General features: G+C 40.1%; 1 long non-coding RNA gene across 1 annotated transcript in view; it reads right to left on the minus strand.

Moving 5' to 3' along the window:
* LOC147367538 (uncharacterized) overlaps nt 1-14104 on the minus strand; it is a 36977-nt gene that overhangs the window by 16630 nt on the left and 6243 nt on the right. The window contains exons 2-4 of the long non-coding RNA XR_015168840.1: nt 13997-14079; nt 5058-5144; nt 1825-1995 (exon numbers count right to left, since the gene is read on the minus strand). This is a non-coding gene — a long non-coding RNA (uncharacterized LOC147367538). The remainder of the gene's footprint in view (nt 1-1824; nt 1996-5057; nt 5145-13996; nt 14080-14104) is intronic.

Here is a 14104-nt window from a genome sequence, read left to right on the forward strand (position 1 = left end):
GGACTTTTTGATGTGATTTTAATATACACTAAATTTTCTAGGGATGCAGACTTTGCACCTGTAAATTAAGGGGAGACTAGGCGTGCTGCAATTCATGGGGTCGCAAAGAGTCGGACACGACTGAGCCACCGATCTGATCTGATCTGATACTTTGTTTGAGGCTTCCCCAGTGGTTTAGTGGTAAAGAATCTGCCTGCAGTGCAAGAGCTGCAGGAAACTTGGGTTCAGTCCCTGAGTTGTGAAGATCCCCTAGAGAAGGGAAAGGCTACCCATTCCAGTATTACTCTTCCCTGGAGCATCCCATGGACAGAGGAGCCTGGCAGGCTACAGTGCACAGAGTTGCAAAGCGTCAGACATGACTGAAGCAAATGAGCATGCACAGACATAGTTTGTTTGGTTCAGAACTTCACCATAAGACTTCACTTTATTGGAAAATAGGTCCCCAACATCAACATCACTCTCAATATCTGAGCCACCCCTAGGACACCTCTAGGGTAGATGCACAGATAGTTGTCATAACCCTGATGATTGTTTATACATGTGCAGTAACTAAGCACTTAATTCTGTCTTCCAAGGTGGGGACATCAGCTAAAGCTTTGGAAGTGGAAGAGAGGCAATGAATTCAGGAGATATGCTGAAAGCAAAACTTGAAAGGCAGTGACTGTGTATTACATTTTAGATTGAAAAGGACAGGACCATCAAAAAAGCCTCTGAGATTTTTAACTTGAGCTATCAGGTGGGCAACTGGAAAGTGTAAACATGAAAAAGAGGATGCTGGCTTCATGGGGAACATTTCTGCTCAAGTCATATGTGGGAAAGAGCAAGACATTCACAGGCATCAAATGACACATGGTTTAGTGACTTAGAGATCCTGAGTTGGGAGTGACCATACAACCGGGAAATGAAGAACTTGGAAATGAAGAACATACAAAATCAGGAGGAGAAAGGCCTTAACAACTTGAGGGGAAACCTCCAAAGGACATGCACACCTCAGGAAAGTTATGAGGAGATCTTACCTCTCTTCTGAGCTAGAAGCAGCTCAAGATAAAAGGCAAATAAATAAATGACAACAAAACTCAAACCCTGTGACTTTCATCACTTTGGTGTTCTTCATACTGTCTAGCACAGTGCAGGGAATCCTGTAACATCTAAAAATACCCATCAGTTTATTTCCCATGGCTCTTTCTCTCCCTGGAACTTTCAGGAAGGGGAAAGAATGTTCTTACCAAGTGGGCTTCCCCAAGCACAGATACCATCCTGATCTGTGGGAAGATATCTCCCAAAGCTCATTGCATGTGTCAAGACTCAGAGTTCTCTGGCAGGCAAGGAGGAGACCATCTGCACATGACCACAATCAGGGTTCAGGGCTCTGCCTTCGCAGTTCAGGGAACTGGAGACTTGTCCCTGGGAGACAGGCCGGCTCCCCGCTTTCCCTTGCCTCTGCTGCTGCTGCTGCTGCTGCTGCTGACGCTTCAGTCGTGTCCGACTCCTTGCGACCCCATGGACTGCAGCCTACCAGGCTCCTCCGTCCATGGGAGTTTCCAGGCAAGAGTACTGGAATGGGGTGCCATTGCCTTCTCCCTTGCCCCTAATACTAGACAAAACCATAACTGAGCTTAACCAAGTGTCATTCCCAAAATGTTTTATCCAGCCCAAATCCACAAGAAATGCCACAATCCTATTCCACGCCCACAACTGTCCTTCCTCTCCTGACGGTGACATCGAAACCTCGAGCACACTCCCTCCCTCTGGCTTTATCCACCTCCCACTTGCCTCCCAGGACATGCTAGATGGAGTAAGGGCTCTGTCACCAAGGGCACATACCTGTGGTCACATAAACACATAAACACTTTCACTAGCAGCCATGTTCTCAGGCTCTGGCCAGGAAGACAGCTGACAGCCAGACAGGAGACACACTGCTCGGTGTTGACTACGGCCGGGCATTCATGGTCCACCCCAGCAGGAAATGGGTTCCAGATGTGTCCTCTGCTGAGCCTGTAATGGAGTCAGAGCATCGTAAATGGGGCTTCTAGCCTGGCTCCCCAACCTTTGTAGTCCCCTGGACAATGCTGGAAAAGTGGGGGGAAATTTGGGGAAAATGTAAGAACATGCTGCCTTGGTATGTACAGTTTCAACAGAGAGATATTGTGTTCTGAGTTTCCAGGTCCTATTTTGGTTATGCTTTTTGAAGATAACACTGTGTGTGTGTGTACACAAGCAGGGAGGGGAACAAAGGAAATGGTAGAGGGGAAGGGAAGAGGAGATCCTGTGTCAGTTAAAAAAAGATTTTGTGTATTTTAGACAAACTAAGATAACATTGTGATCCATGTCAATCCAGCAATCCAATAAGTGTAAAAAAAAAAAAAGAGATGAATATGTTCTTCTCATTTCATTTTTGCTGTTAAGTAGATATTTCAGAATTGTGGGAACAGGACACCCAACACAAGATGGTTACTGATTTTTATTAATAAGCATTCAAATAGAATACTTTTGTTCTATATTTCCACAATTTACAAGTTTACACGTGTGTAACTTTGGCATCGCTGTACTTGGATAATTCTTTGCTCATAGGGATAACGGCTTAAAAATCTCACTTGAAATAGATTTTAAATAATACAAGGTCATGACAGCCTGAGAAAAGTAAACATAAATAACCTCTAGAGATTTCCATAAGTAAACAGTCTTAGCTGGGGACTCTGAGCTTTAAAATAAAAAAAAATCCCTCGAGGATTCATCATTGTTCAGAATTATCATGAGATAAGCAAGTAGCATAGACCAGTCCTTCCAATGAGCAGCAGCTGAGGACTGCCTTGGTCCTGAAAGGTTGCATGGGTGATTTACAAGCTATTTGAATCTGCTTGAATAAGAGTCACTGCCAAGGTCACTGAGTGACCTTGATAAGTCACTTAACCCTTCTGGTCCTCAGTTTTTCCCTTTGTAATGACTACAGTCCATGACAGCTCAGATCTCAGAATTTAATTTTTTAAAGCCTCATACATTTTAAGCAATATTCAATCATCATACAGTCTGAGGCCCTTCCATCTTTGTAATCCTAAAGATATTGACACTTTTTGTAGGATCACACTGTTTATTGGGGCTTCCCTGGTGGCTCAGAAGGTAAAGAATCCACCTGCAATGTGGGAGACCTGGGTTCAATCCCTGGGTTCAGAAGATCCCCTGGAGGAGGGAATGGCAACCCTCTCCAATATTCTTGCCTGGAGAATCCCCATGGACAGAGGAACCTGGTGGGCTACAGTTCATGATGTCGCAAAGAGTCGGACATGCATGACTGAGTGACTAAGCACATATTGAGGGTTTCCCAGGTGGCGCTAGTGGTAAAGAACCTCCTGCTAATACAGGAGATGCAAGAGATGCAGGTTTGATCCCTAGGTCGGGAAGATCCCCTGGAAGGGGATATGGCAACCCACTCCAGTATGCTTGCCTGGAGAACCCCATGGACAGAAGAACCTGGCGGGCAACAGTCCATGGAGTCGCACAGAGTCGGACATGCCTGCAGCGACTGAGCATAGCACTGTTTATTCTATGCCTCCAGGGCTTGCTATAACCAGACAAGTACACAGGATGTTCAAAAGCAAGAGATCCTTTTATACTGGGAGGGTAAGATAAACCTCATGAAATAAACAGCAAGATCCATTCCAGATGGTTCCATCCACCTTCTGCCTGGCCGTTGTGTCTACTGAGAATCCCTCATGATTTCAAACAAAAGGGGCATCAACGTTCTTCTTGGTAAAGAAGAGAGATTTACTCCTAGCTCTCGGTTTTTCATTTCACTGTAGACATAAAGTTTCTCCCTGAAAGCTGAAGCTCACTTTAAGTTTTCTCAGCACAGGGGTTAACCAATAGATTTTGTTATATGTTAGCCAACATTTTAAGTTCAGAGAATTTCATGATTGCACTGAAAAATATGACCCAATCTATCCAAACAGTGAAAAATCAAATCATACTAAATATTCAACCATTAGTCAAATACATAGTCATCTCTTTCTTAAAATGTTTTGATTACATAGTAAAATATGAATTAATTTTTGATGGCAAAAAATTAAAATAATAGCAATGTAAGTAGACTCACTCTAAAATATTATCTCTAGTCTCTGTTCTATTACTATATTTAATGCCTGTCATGAACTGAGTGTGTAACCACTTAACCCTTTTGCTATTTACACATGAAATTGAACAAATAAATACTTCTGTGTGAAGTCTGTATTTTTTATGTAAATAGAATGAGTCTTTACTTCTCTGAATGTTTTTAATTGGCAATAAGTCTTTTAGTATTTCTGTAAGTGCAAAAACAGATTTCTTGTGTTTAAAAAATTGCTGCATAATATTCCATAGAATGCATTATGAAATTATTACCCTATTGGTGGAAATTCATGGTTGCTTTTCTTTAAAAAAAAATTGTTCCATAAAATACTACAGGGAACAGTCCTGTACCTGCATCCTTGCACACATGTGGCTATTTCTCTTGGGTCAGTACCAAGAAGTGGGATTGTTGGCTCCATTGATAAGTGCAGTTTTAATGGTTTGGCAAAGTGCCTTATAAAAAGGCAGTGCAACGTTGACTCCTGACCAGAGATTTCCCTTAAAGGGAGAGTTGCCTATGTTTCATGACTTCATCAATATATGAGTGAGTGAGTGAAGTCGCTCAGTCGTGTCCGACTCTTTGCAACCCCATGGACTGTAGCCTACCAGGCTCCTCCCTCCATGGGATTCTCCAGGCAAGAGTACTGGAGTGGGTTGCCATTTCCTTCTCCAGGGGATCTTCCTGACCCAGGGATCAAACCCAGGTCTCCCGCATTCCAGGCAAACGCTTTAACCTCTGAGCTACCAGGGAAGCCCATCAATATATAATATTATCTAATTTAAAGTATAATATTTTCTGGCCTTCCCTGATGGTGGTGTGGATAAGAATCTGTCTGCCAATGCAGGGGACATGGGTTCAATCCTCAGTCCATGAAGATTCTACATGCTTTGGAGCAAATAAACTCATGAGACACAACTACCGAGCCCGCATGCCACAAGTAATGAAGCCCGCGTACCTCAAACCTGTGCACTGCAACAAGAGGAGTGAGAAATCTTCACACTGCAACAAAGAATAGCCACGGCTCCCCACAACTAGAGAAAGCCTGCAAAAAAGCAATGAAGACCCAGCACAGCCAAAAAATCATTTAATTAAATAAAATTTTAAAAAATATATTTTCTAGTCTAAAAGGTGAAAAAAGAATTTTAATTTGAGTTTTTTGATTACTAGTGTGGTTGTGCATTTAAAAATAATTTACTGGTAATTTCTATTTCTTCTATGAATTGCTTATTCATATCCTTTGTATCTTTTTTTTCTGGTGAGTTGTTATTTTTTATCAATTCATAGATATTCTTCATATATTCTGCTAGTTTTCCTTTTCCTGTTAAATATGTTGAAACTATTTTCTCTTGGTTTGATGACAGCTTTTTGACTCTGTCTACAGGATCTTTGGCAATTGAAAGCTTTCCTTTATCTTCCTTCTTCAAGTATTCTTGGATAATACTTTTGCATAGATTCATTTGCATAGTTAGTCATCTGTAAGCCCTTTTTTAAAGTACATCTTTGTTCTTCCTTTCCCTTGTATCAGTCCCCTCTCTACTGATCTTGACCCACATTAGTCCCCTGTCCCACCTCCCTCCAATTCAGCTATATACAAAGCAAAAAAGAAAGACTTGTAAGGCTGAAAAAAAAAAAAAAGGAACAAAATATAGTACGCAAATACTACCAAGTAAAAGAAAGTTGTTGCAGGTATGTTATTATAAGATAACGTACTTTAAACAAAAAGCACTATTAAGAATAAAAAGGAATTGAGAGAGTAACATTGAAACGTATACATTACACATGTAAAACAGATAGCTAGTGGGAAGTTGTTTGTAACACAGGGCGCTCAACCCAGTGTTCTGTGACAACCTAGAGGGGTGGAAAGGAGTTGGGGGTAGGAAGGGAGGTTCAAGAGGGTGAGGACATATGTATACTTATAACTGATTCACACTGTTGTATGGCAGAAAACTGACACAGCATTGTAAAGCAATTACCCTCGAATTAAAAATAGTTTTAAAAAAAAGAAGAAAAAGGGTCACCCCATAATGATAATGATTCAATTTACCAAGGAAGTGGTCTAAATTTGTATGCACCTAATAAAAGAGTGTTATAATACACTGAACAAAATGTTACTTGATTAAAAGAAAAAGTTGCTTTCCTTTGAGTTGACTTTTCCTTCATTTTCCTAGTAGCACAGATTGGAGCCAACAATCCCACTTCTTTTACTTTGCAAAGCAGCAAAGTTAAATGAGGACAGGGTTTGAGATTCATGAGAAGAAAAACAAGTGACTAAAATCTATTTTACTAATTAGATAAATCATATCCACTTAAAGAATACCAATAAAATAGGTGAGAAGATAATATTTCGTTATGGAGGAATAAAGGTAGATTTAGAGGGATGACACTTGAAGGAAGTAAGAAACCAAGCTTTCAAGGAAAATTCCTGAAAAAAACTCCTATGGTTTCCAGTTTGTGTGTGTTTTGCATTTTAATTACAAAGTGCAGTGTTTCAACACTTGGTTAGGGAATCATTCATAATTGAGACTTTCCTGACCACAGTCAGAAAACCTTCCTTCACCTCCAAGGAGGTTTGTTTGGGAAACGAAAACAGGACCTATCTGCCAGAGAGCTGTGGTCCTCATCAAATAAAGCAGCCCCACGATTGGCACAGCGGCACACTTGTGCTTAGGGGATGGCCTCAGCTACCAGATGCTGAAACTAAAATACCTCTCAGGGTTTGTTGGAAAGTGGGTGAATTCACATTACCAAAACTGGCCTGTGTGAAAACCTTTCACTTGGAGTCAGTCTGCATGTGGCTTGTGGAAAGGAGAGAGGTTTAATTTCTATTTCTTTCCATCCCACATCATAAGCACAAAAAGTGCTGTTGAACATTCAGCTAGTGGTTCTAGTACATTCCTCATTCTGAAATGTGTGTGGAAATATGTATATACTCCTAAAAATTACTGTGCACGAAGATTTCTCCAAGGAGAAAAAGAACAGATACATTTGAAATAAAAAGAATCATGACTATTTGCAAATACTTTACCAAAAAATATTAGTCATATTTCAAAGTATAGCTTTCAAAATAAAATAATTTTACTATTAACACTCCTGTCCCACAAAAGGGAAGTGCTAATAATTCCTTATTAGGTTTTGCTTACTCTCAAAGTTTCATAAATCTGAAATATATGACAAGTAAAGTCAGTGAAAATTGGAGAAAGAAAAAAATAGTAAGTATGCAAAAATCACCAGAAAAAAAATTAAAGAATTTCATCCTAAAGAGTGTATAAGTCTTTCAGTCATGTCTGACTCTTTGCCAACCCCATGGACTATACAGTTCATGGAGTTCTCCAGGCCAGAATACTAGGGTGGGTAGCCATTCCCTTCTCCAGGGGATCTTCCCAACCTAAGAATCGAAACCTAGGTGACCTCAGAAAGCTATAATCACACAAATTTTTAGACAAAGTCATACAGATTTTTATTGTCACTTTCCAAGAACATTCTAGAAACTTTGTCGTCTTCCTTGATGCTTCCTTAATGCAACTTAATGTTAAATATCATTAAGACATTGCGGGTCTTTGCCTGTGAGAATTTCAGCATATAATGCTATGAAAAATGAAGAAATGGAGTTTGAAAAGGAAAACCAGAACTCTGGAAAATTATTATTTGGAAGAAGGATGTGCAGAAATGAAGCCCAGGGCATTTGGCTGTTAACCCCAATGATCTCCAAGCAGAGTTGGCACCTTTGATACTTCCCTGGGCCCCAGCGGACCTCTACTACTCTCTCAGAATAATAAGGCTTTTGTTGTTTTCCAGATGATCTCCATGGATTCTTCGAAATATAAAACACCATGATTCTCATTAGACCTTATCACTGCATCTTGCTTCTTTCTCTTCTCTTGATGATTGGGGTCAGCTGGCCCCAGAGAAGACTGGTTGCTGTCCCCAGAAACTCTGAGATACAGTCTTAGGCTACTCTGGCTACTGACCTAGTTCTGACCTTTGTACTCAGATCTCAAAATGACCTCACTTAGCTCCTACTTTGACCCTAAATCTGGAAACTAAATCCCTGACTCCTCCTTAGCTGAATTGCATTTTCCTCCAACATGCCTCCAGGAGTTTCCCCCTACAGTGTTTCCCCCTACAAGAGAATTCTCAAACACACACACATACAAATAAAATAAAAATTTTAATGATATATAGAAAGTGATATTGTAAACACTTGTGTAATAGATACTACAAGCCCACCAAAAAATATTATGGTGATATACTTCACAATATTTATTTCAAAATTCAGTTTATTACAAAATTAGTGTTAATATTATTTTCTACCCTCCCTACTTTTCCTTTAACTTTTCCTTTCTCTCTTATCTCTTTCAAAATAGGACTTTACGAATTTTCAGGGACTCATCTTCAAATATCAACTATGTTTTCTAGATTTTTTTTTTCCTTGATATTTTCTTTGGCTGACTTGCTTCAGATTTTGTGACTTATACTATTTTTATTTACTTTAGTGAGAACATACAAAGGGGACTCTGCAGGAAGCCATGCCTGTACGCTCTCATTTTATTCTGATGTTACTGTCCATTAAGTACGGGCCGCATTGATATCTATAGCCTCCCATCTTTCAGCAGCTTATATGGTGCTCCTATAAAACATGCATTCTCAAGAGGTCCATATCATTTCCAAGGGGCAAAAACCACTTCCTCAGAGGGGTAAGAAATTCTTACTCAAAATATATAAAGAATATATATAGTTACAATACATAAATAGATATAGTCTATCTGTGGTATTATTTCATTGGGGGTGATTAGGGGGAAAATGTCTAAAAAAGCTATTTAGGGGGCAATAGTGAAAGAAAGGATTAGAAATATTGTTCTAAAATAAAAATCATGGTTTGTCTCAATGAAAGCTATTGTTTGAGCTAAGCATAATAAATAAATCATGAAGCATGATAAAGTAAAGGGGAAATGGATATTTTTGTCAAATATTCACCTTTTCCCTTCTTTTTGTTATGCTTTACAGGGCCAACTCTTTACCAGTCTTATCATCTTTTCTAGTAATATTTTTCCAAAGAACTTGATTCCAGGGTTTAGAAATCTGAGTGGCCCTAGTTACTAATATCTTCTATCATTTAAAATGAAATTACACTCTAGGTATTTCTGTTTAATTGTATGTTAGTAAGTGTGTGTATTTACCTGCTTCTAACAAACTGTTGTAATACATGCTAGTATAGAAATATGGGAAGTACTATATACAACAAGTAAGAAGCAATACATATGAAATGCTTGGGAATTTAGGGAATGTCCTATCTTGAAAGAGAAAAGAGGGAGAAAAAAAAGATAAAAGGAAAAATAGGAAGCATAGGAAGTAAAGTTAACACAAGTATTTTCAAAAGTTTTATTTATATCAAGATTTTCAGATGCTAACTTTACATATGAAAGTTATACCTGACTCCCGAAGAGAAAGACCCCAGTGATGGACCCCATTTTGTGACCCACTGATCAATGGGAATAACATGGCAAGAAAGGAGGACCCACATCTGGAGGAAGTTGAGAGCAGAGAAGAGAAGGGAGGCTGCATATTCAACACAGGGCTTGGCGTGATAACAGTGCATTTTCACACAACACTGTATGTTTCAATGTTGGAGATGTAGGAGAAAACGATGGCTCAAGGACAACTTAAATTTTACTTGTTCATATTAAAAAATAGCACAAAACTAAGGAAATTTTCAGAGATGTTCCATAATGTATATAAACACAACTTATGAGCATGAATCAATAGAGTAGAAAAATCCAAAAGTCCAAGAAAAATCCAAGGTAGGATTGTGTTCTAAGGCAGGAGGGGAAGGGGATGACAGAGGATGAGATGTTTGGATGGCATCACTGACTTGATGGACATGAGTCTGAGCAAGCTTCAGGAGCTGGTGATGGACAGGGAAACCTGGTGTGCTGCAATCCATGTGGTTGCAAAGAGTCGGACAAGACTGACTGACTAAACTGAGGATTCTGTCCAGTGGTTCTGGGGTTGGGCATTCTCTTCAACTTCTTCCTGTCACCTTTGATGACTCAGCTCTATTCTTCTGCTCCCTAAATGAATCCGGTGCCATGATCTATCTTCATCCTTCTTGTGTCTGTGCCCTATCCTTGTCAAGTCCCGGAATTCTCAGTTTTCAGTATCATCTCTAGGCAGACCTCTCGCTAAACCATCATTTTGGCTTTATATGTCTCCTGATTACAAAATATAATTTCCAACTACCTGTTAGAGATGTGTATGTGGATTTTCTTTTGACATCTGAAGATCAAGATGAACAAAAGAAAGTTTATCATTATAAAACCTTCTAATATCCTTATTTCTATTCAACAAACTTCACAGAAATGTATGACACACAAGCTTCTCTGTCCTCAGCCAGGTGCCCAGTTGGTTACCAAAGCTGTTCATCTACCTCCAGCTGTTCATCTATGTCACAGCTGTTTTCTACACCCTAGTCAGACCCTTACATCTCAAACAGACTACTGCAATTGTATTAGCATCTCCAATCCCTCTCCCTTGGATCCACTTCATGTGCTGTTTTCAGATAAATCCTAAGATACACATCATATCTGGCTATCTAATAAAATAACTGAAAGATCTCACAATTCCTAATCATTTCAGTCAATATTGAAGCCCTCTCTATTTTTCTTCCAAAGTATTGCCCAACTAACTTCCCACTATTCCTTATAAACAACAGATGGGCCCAACTACTGGTTGTCCATTAACACCCCCTACATCTTCTTGCCTCAATGACTTGTTCAGACTGTTCTTTCTGCTTAAAATGCTCTTCTATCTTCTCTCAACTTTACTCAACAAAATCTGACCCTCTGTCAAAGTTAAGGTCAAATTCTACCTCCATCCATATTAATGCTCTTCCTGAATATATGCTCTTAACTTCACACTTCTCCATTTCTCTCCCAGTGTGCTTTGTTACATTTTACCTTTATTTAATAATACTTAACCAGGGGACGTGAATATGTTTATATATGCCATCATTCTTCCTGCTTATGCCCGAAGCAGACATTACTAGTCAATTATAACACTCTGTCACTGAATCCAGACATCGTCTTGGAATCCATCTCAACACCATGCTTCAAGCAGTCACTGCCAACTAATTAAAGTTGACACATGAAAGCAAGACCTAGACCATAGTAAATATCCAATAAGTGTTGGCTATTATTATTCATTATTACTATATCAACACTATTATCTCCTAGTATAATTCTCATCATATGAAAGAGAAGATTGTTGAAGATGAGGTTATTAGTTAAACAGACTGCTACTAAAATGCTGCTGCTGCTGCTAAGTCACTTCAGTCGTGTCTGACTCTGTGTGACCCTATATATGGCAGCCCACCAGGCTCCGCCATCCCTGGGATTCTCTAGGCAAGAACACTGGAGTGGGTTGCCATTTCCTTCTCCAATGCATGAAAGTGAAAAGTGAAAGTGAAGTCACTCAGTCATGTCCGACTCTTAGCGACCCCATCAACTGCAGCCCACCAGGCTCCTCCTTCCATGGGATTTTCCAGGCAAGAGTACTAGAGTGGGGTGCCATTGCCTTCTCTGACTAAAATGCTACTTGCCTACATTTCTTCATTTTATACTTAATGAAAATGGCAGAAAACTTATTTTTCTTTCAAGTAGAGTTTTCTGTCAAGTTGAAGAAAACTGTGAATGTGAAAGTTGCTCAGTTGTGCCTGACTCTATGTGACCCCATAGAGTCCCTGGAATTCTCCAGGCCAGAATACTGGAGTGGGTAGCCGTTCCCTTCTCCAGGGGATCTTCCCAACCCAGGGATGGAACCCAGGTCTCCCATAGTGCAGGCGGATTCTTTACCAGCTGAGTTACCGAGAAAGCTGTGCTGTTTCCTAAAATGAAATATCATAATTCCTCTCCTTTAATGCACATACTGATTTGCAGCAAATGCTAATAATCCTCCAATTCAGAATGAGCTGCAATGTTATCAACCCCAGAGAAATTGAGGAAATCATTTCATCATTGAATCTTCAGAATGGCTGATATTTCAGCTGGCCATAACAATCACATTCCAGTGGAAAAGCTGCATCCTGTTCAAAGAGGACATGGGCTAGAACTGCTATGAATTTGTCTGTCTGGGTATTTCACCAAGTGAATGGATGAGGAATGTGTATATGAGAGCACATGTGAAAACAGCTGTTTTCACATATTATCTGCTCAGGATGCTTCCAAAGCACTTGTCCTTTCACAGTGATTGTTTACATGCTGTTTCTTATCACCTGGAAGTAACAATGACCCTGACAATGACGATGGTGATGCTGCTGGTGATGGCTGATGACGATGTGGGTGCATCACGTCTGCATAATCCTCCACGATTGTCACATGTGAAGCATGGCTGTCAGAGGGAGGTGGGAGTGAGGGCCACTCTAAAACTTAAATTCACACAACTTCCTGATGGAAGGAAGATTCTAAGCCACATCGCCAGACTGGGGCCAGGAGCTATGCCCCACTTTATTAGGGCCTCATTCCAAGTTGGGTGGTAAGTCTCAGAAGAAAATGGAGCCCAACCCATGTGCAGACACTCCATTTGAATGGGAGAGTTCAGATTCCGTGTTAGAAGTTCTGAGGTCTCAAATTTCTAGTCTCCATTTCAGACCTTTTAGAATACCGTTTCTTCCTGCCAATGATGTCTTTAGGGAATGGCATAGTTTGCCCCCTCAAGGCCTCCCTTAGATCACTCATTCCCCTGCAGCAATTAATTTCAAGTTCAGTCATATTTGTGTTATCTTGATGAACACTTTTTGGTGGAAGCAAGTCCAGTTTTCACAGTGATGATAGAACAATCCAACATGATGTCTTCTTCTCTGTTGGAGCAGACAACCACCGTTGGTGCCCTATTTGCTCCTCGTCTGCATCTGTGTGGATTTTATTACCTAGACAGCCAATGAAGACGGTCATGTCCCAGTGATTAAGTTTAAAATTGGGCTGATCATACATGCCTTTCGGAGAAGGCAATGGCACCCCACTCCAGTACTCTTGCCTGGAAAATCCCATGGATGGAGGAGCCTGGTGGGCTGCAGTCCATGGGGTCACTAAGAGTCGGACACGACTGAGCGACTTCACTTTCACCCTTCCCTTTCATGCATTGGAGAAGGAAATGGCAACCCACTCCAGTGTTCTTGCCTGGAGAATCCCAGGGACAGGGGAGCCTGGTGGGCTGCCGTCTATGGGGTCGCACAGAGTCAGACACGACTGAAGTGACTTAGCAGCAGCAGCAACAGCATACACGCCTTTGTTCTTGTCATTGGCTCACAACTTCAATACTTATTTATTGTAGTTTCTGAACTTCAACCTAGAAATCTAACCTTACGAGACACTGAGTAGCATATGCCCATCCCTGAAATCATTCAATTTTCTGATCATTGAGAAAAACACTGTAGAAATATTTGAGAACTCATTCCATTTTAAATTAGGGTATCCCAGAAAAGCAAATAAACAAAAATAAGATTTAATAAAAGAGCTTTTATTCAGAAATCTGAAACCCTGGAGCTTTCAAGTGACAAAATTGTCTGTACAGGACACGTACTTTCAAATCCATGTTTTAAAAAAAATCACACCAACCAACTTGACTAATGACAGTATCAGAGGCCTGGCTCCAAACTGACTACCAGATGATGCTGTGACAGTCTAGGCAATTCAGTTAGAAAAAGAAATGCAGATAAAATGAACACAAAACAGACTTTATATTAAGTAACTGACTTGAAAATCTCATAATTTTCATAGAAAACATGACATTTATTACTGAGTCAGAGACATTTGAAAAGAAAAGAGAATTCTGAAAAAGTATGTTGAATCAAGACCAAGAAATCACAGGGTCCCCTCTAGAGAACCAGAGCACCCACCTCACCTTAAGTCCGCAGGTGCTGTTTCGACAAATGCTTGACAAGAAGACTCTTGTCCCACCACAGCTCTCAGCTTAATAAGGATTTCCTGAAAAGTATTAAATACATATAAA

This window comes from Bos grunniens, chromosome 8 (assembly GCF_055505025.1).
Source record: "Bos grunniens cultivar Pamir isolate PY7600 chromosome 8, Bosgru_T2T1.0, whole genome shotgun sequence".
Lineage (NCBI taxonomy): Eukaryota > Metazoa > Chordata > Mammalia > Artiodactyla > Bovidae > Bos > Bos grunniens.